Source organism: Mytilus edulis, chromosome 1, assembly GCF_963676685.1.
Source record: "Mytilus edulis chromosome 1, xbMytEdul2.2, whole genome shotgun sequence".
Lineage (NCBI taxonomy): Eukaryota > Metazoa > Mollusca > Bivalvia > Mytilida > Mytilidae > Mytilus > Mytilus edulis.
The window spans coordinates 72,495,364-72,501,591 of NC_092344.1; positions in this window are offsets into that span (position 1 = coordinate 72,495,364).

Sequence of the window (6,228 nt, forward strand, 5' to 3'; positions counted from 1 at the left end):
CAGTGTGAGAGGGAATGACTGCATGCACATTCCCACCGCTATATTTATTTACCGTAAAGACTGTGACGTCGACAAACGTCGCTAGCCGACGGCTTTTTTCTATCTTGACAAATAGTCTACGCTAGGGAAAATAATCCTCGAAGCCTATGAGTTTGAACCGTTACTAGAACGTAGTGCATGGTTATCTAAATAAACATATCATGAATAATTACTGGTTTTTCATATTCTATTTGCAGTTTGATTGGTCATCTTGTTAAAAGACATGTTTTAATATCAGTAACGTGGACGTGATAGAGAACACCCAAAACGTTCTCACGGCATACGAAATGAAACATAGCGAAATGAGAAAACTGTGCTTCCTAGAGCTTTTAAAATAAACATAATCCATTCAATACAACTTTGTTACATGTATGGAAGGATAAATATAATTAACCTTTTCGAGATTTGAAATTGAACACAAATAAATAGTTTTTCAGTATTTTTTATCTTTGTGTTTTTAGTGAAGAAGTGTGCTTATTTCGTATGATGATAACACTATGCACTATTTGAAAGCAACAACACTAGTTTGATATGACCTGATGTGAGTCACAATATTAGCTTGCATGGACACATATTAAATGAACAGTGTCGGAAGGCTTTATTTTTGTTTTTTTGTTTTTTTGTTTTTTTTTGTTTTGTTGTTTTGTTTTTGGTTGTTGTATATGTTTCATGAGATTCCGTAATTTTGATTGACAAGGAACAATCGCGAGGCATTTGCAAAGTGTATGCGAACTTTTAGCGAGCTACTACACCTGTTTCCTAGCCTCGTACAAATACAGCTGATATTTAAAGACACTAAACTGTTATGTATGCGAGCTTTTAGCGAGCTACTACACCTGTTTTCTAGCCTCGTACAAATACAGCTGATATTTAAAGACACTAAACAGTTATTGTCTATATACATAGACAATAACTGTTTAGTGTCTTTAAATATCAGCTGTATTTGTACGAGGCTAGGAAACAAGGTGTATGCGAGCTTTTAGCGAGCTACTACACCTGTTTCGAGCCGAGTACAAATACAGCTGATATTTAAAGACACTAAACAGTTATTGTCTTTATCCTGCAATTAATTCTGTATATTGTTTGTGTTTTGAAAGACACAAAAACTAACAAATTTAGCATTTATTTTCGATTTGTAATCCCTTGAGGCCCGCGTAGTAATATCAAAGTCACATTTTACGCTGAAGACGGGTTCGCAAAAAAGAATCTCGAATGGTCAACAATAATACATCGCTCAAGGTGAATAATTATCTAATTTAACATAACAACTAATTTTAACAGTAAAAACAAATAACAAAACATTGTCAAATTTGAAACAGAAGTGTACGAGTTGTCCTACGCTTCAGACTTCACATTCACTAAACATGCATGCTGAAATCGACATGGTTGATTTTGTAACACAATCATACACATTCAAGTTTTGAAATCGACAATTGTCATCGTCATTGGAATGCAACTGGAATACACATTTTGAGGTCACACAGGTTCAAACAATACTCAGTCCGGCAGTGGGCGGAGCTTTAAAGCGATATCTGTATAGTATACAGATACAGCATAGCGATATCTGTAGGGCTGTATCTGTATAGTAGGACACCCAATTGCAGGATAAAATGACTTCACGACCAAGTTCAGTAAGCCGCAAGAAAGTTAACCAAAGATATTACCTTTACATACACACCCAATGCAATCGGCTGTAAAAAGTCAACCCAGTTGAACAACTTTCATGCACAGACCGTCATGGCAAAAAAAACAAAAAACAAACGCAATGAAACAGCTTTATGTCAATCATAAACACGGATTAAACTTAGGATGTGTTTGACATGACGCCAATACGCACTGTTTCACCTTGCACGGCGCAACTCCACAGATTTTGTTAGTCCGTCAAGTAATCTATCATTCTAGAGCAAAACAAAGATACAGTGGTTATAATATATGATATCAGACGCATCGTCTACACAAGGCTCATCAGTGGCGCTCAATGCCGGATTTTGATACTAATTTGTTTTTGTTTGGGTTTTGATGGTGGGGCTTTCTTTGAAGTACTTCGATTATTCGTTTGACTTTTTGCTAAAAAAATCTTTTATTATAACGGTTTTTTGTTCTTCGACTTCATGATTTTTTATTGTCTCGCCTGCGACGAAAGTTCTCAAAGTTCGAACTATGTTCCTTGCGCTTCTGAACCAGCTAAGTTTGCTTTTAACCTGAAAAATAACCATTGTTTTATTTTATTTGCGATGGAATGATAGGTGGTGTTTATAATTGGAAGATCTTTACCACAAAATTGATCCCGACCGTTTCGCCTTGGTTATCCATTATTTATGGTTGGTACAGTTTGTAGACATTACAGATTTTCTGAATTTCCTACAGATCTATACATATCAATACTTGCAAACTCGTTTTCTATGTGAACATATTCAAACAAACAACCAGGAATTTCAAAAACAATGTACCGCAACTTCCTTGGCAAACCGTGGAGAAATATATAAAGAAGTTAGACTTTTAAGAAAATAGCTTAGTACTTACTTTTTAACAATTAGTTATTAGTATTACTATATAATTACATTATATGTAAGTTTCATTATGATACTTTATTCTGATTGGCTAACTGCACATCACGTGTTATTCCGTTAGCAATTGCATTGCTCAATAAAACTTTTCATTCATGATAACACATGGTCCCACAATCAAGTGCACAGGTGAATTAAATAAAACAATACTAAAATTCGTGTTTTCATGATCATTGCTAAAAAATGTAATTATAAGTATTGAATGCTTCTTTTTGTAACTTCAAAGGGTTGTAAACTGAAGTGTTGACCGTGCACACATTTTTAGTATGAAGAGCTTCCGCGCTTCATACAAAATGTACTTCGGTCAAAGCTTTTACACCCAATGAAGTTACAAAAAGAAGCATTCAATTCTTAAATATTCTTTGCAACAGTCGACTTTAAAACAAATACACCGTAGAGTTTTTCACAAGTGGGGCCCGCTCCCGTCACGCTCCAGTGATTCCCTCTATAACCAACCACATTTTCCCCTCAAAAGACGGGACCCGGGCCCCTCCCCTTAATCCCGCCTCTGCACTGATTGAATACTTTGTTTGTTGAAGCATCTTAGCTGAGACTACTATAACTGCATGTGTTAACAATTATAGTAGTCTCAGATTCTAGCTAGATTTTCTACACTATATATAAGTTTGCCATTTTTATTCTATCTCCGTAGATACATTTTTTCTAGTACTTATGTTAACCTTGTTTTCTTCTTTTATTTCAACTGTATTATTATCAATTTGTATTATATTATTTTATATCAAAGAAGCGTAAGTATCATTTAACTAGTTTTCGTCCACCATTTTCTACATAGATGCCTGTACCAAGTCAGGAATATGACGGTAAATATCAATTCGTTTGATTTGTTTGAGCTTTTGATTTGACATTTGATTGGGGACTTTTTGTTTAATTTTCCGCGGTTTATTTTTGTTATTTTTTTTTACTTTTTATTAAAATGTCCACAATACATATGTTATTCAAATATCGATATAGGATTCAAAGTTCTAGAATATAATATAAAATAAGGAGATTTTGTATGATTGACAATGAAACAACGTCTTTAACTGAGGCCAAATGATGCGGATTCACGCAACTTTATCAGTCGGAAAGCTGACCCCGGTTTGACCCCATTTCTTAAAGCAACAATGGACGTCATGTGATTACCATATATGGGCATTTTTTTACCAAAAAAAGTGAAGCTCGTTTTTTAGAATTTGTAGTTTTTTGCATGAATTAAAACTAATTTTCCTTTAAGTGAACATTTTTGAGTATATAAGAAATATATTACTCAACTCAATTATGGATTAAACTCATTTTTTTCTCTCAAAATGTGTCTTCAAAGTCAAGGTGTTGACGAAAAAAATTGGTCACAGAAAATTAAAATCGTAATTTTCTTTCTTAACTTCTCGGGAAGCTATGCTGAATTTAAATTATGTTATGTAACATAACTTGGACTATGATATGTCAAATTTGTGCCAGTTGATATGCTAAGATACGCAAATGTGCCAGTTAGATGTGTCGATATTTCTGACGAAGCGGGGCCGACGGTAATTCACGAGTTACGTCCCTTTGTTTGACACTATCATGAACAAACTATTGTTACCAAGCATCATATGCTGTTATTTACATGTGGATATTATTAAAAATTATCTTATTAAATATATTTTGATACTGTAAACATGTGCCAAAAAATAGAGAAACACATGTTATCACTTTTCAGAACTCAGTCCCTGTGAAATAGACCCTATGTGTCCCTATGTGCCATAATAGGGTTAATAATTTAAAATTGATTTAATATTCCAAGAGTTAATTTAATATTCATGTTTTGTAAGTATTTTTACTGCTGCAACCAAATTATTTTAACACAGAAATAAATGTCTACTCAATTTTTACAAGGGGTACTCTAAATATTCATGAATAATGGATCAAGACAAAAAATAATAATAACATTAAACAAAACTATGCATTTTTACATTTATATAAAAGTATTTCAGAGCAGTTTCTTGGGGCTAAGTCAACAATTATGTTTTAGATCACAAGTCAAAATGTAAGTCACACTTCATGTCAGTATGATAATGCTTTGAATAAGCACAGGCACTAGACGTTCTGTCAATAGCATGAAAATATTGGCAATGGGAAGAAAATAGTGTCCATATATATAATATTGGCAATGGGAAGAAAATAGTGTCCATATATATAATATATTATATATATGGACACTATTTTCTTCCCATTGCCAATATTTTCATGCTATTGACAGAACGTCTAGTCATATTGGCAATGGGAAGAAAATATATATATAGTGTCCATATATATATATAGTAATATTGGCAATGGGAAGAAAATAGTGTCCATATATATAATATATATATATGGACACTATTTTCTTCCCATTGCCAATATGTTCATGCTATTGACAGAACGTCTATAGTGCCTGTGGAATAAGATTGATTAAAATGATACTCTGAAAGAGATTGTTTGAAGGCAGCAACCATTTGTTTTCAGGGAGGGGGGAACTATGGATTTGTTTTCAGAGAGGGGGAACTATGGATTTTTTCCAGACAAGTTGAAAACAATTCTTCTCTTTCAATTTTAGCATTTCATTTAATGGCAGCTGAGGGTAAAACAAACATTTTTTTTCTCAGGGTCAAAAACAAATTATTTTTTATCCAAACAATCAATAGCCACCACCCCCTACCCCCACCAGAAAATCAAATGGTTGTTGGCTGTCTAAGTTCAAATTTAGGACAATACTTTCTCATTTACTTTTGCAGGATTCCTTTATCACAAAAATATATATATTATTATAAACAACGAATGTGTTTTATGTCAGTGCATCTAAAGCAGTTAAGGTTGTGCAAAAACAGTACAAGATTTCCTTACTTTGTTTTAGTTAAGTCATACATTTCACTGACTTAAAGAGAATAACTAATCCAGTCATATATTCACAGCTGATCTCGCCATTACTTTTTCAAAAAACATACTAAATGTGTGTACATTGACTGTGTTCAGATGCCAGGTGACATCGATGTGATCCGATGTGTAAGACCGAAAAACTACAATGTCAAAAAATGTCTTTCTTTTGGAATTTAGTTCAAACGGGGTTTCCCAAGGGGTAATAGAACGTTATACTTGATGCTTTTTTTTTAAATTTTGAGATACGTATTATTAATTGTTTGTATAGTACATATAGTCTTTGTTAATCTGTGAAAAATAGAAGAAAATAATTTTAAACGACGATCAACGGCATTACGGGATCGTTAAAAGACGGCCAATTTGACATGTTTGAGATTTTTTTTTTCCTTTTGATAATAAACTCCATGCTTAACAAATCGAAATAAATCTATTCTTAGACCCTAATGGCAAGTAGGAAACTGAAAAAAAGATAAACTTCCAAATTGGCGCCAAACAAAAATTCCGCGAAAAACGCAATTTCAGAATGGCGGGTTTTAATATCAGTCCCATTGTTGTCTTAAGAAAGTAGCAACAACGGTCGTTTCTAAGGGATTGCTTTCCGACTGTTATATCACATCCTGACACAGTTTCTCTGTAAGATAGATTTGGCCACTTACGTAACACTCCGAGGACACGATCACAGTGTTATGGTGGAAGTATTTTTTTAGCGCATAGTTTTTTCATATGC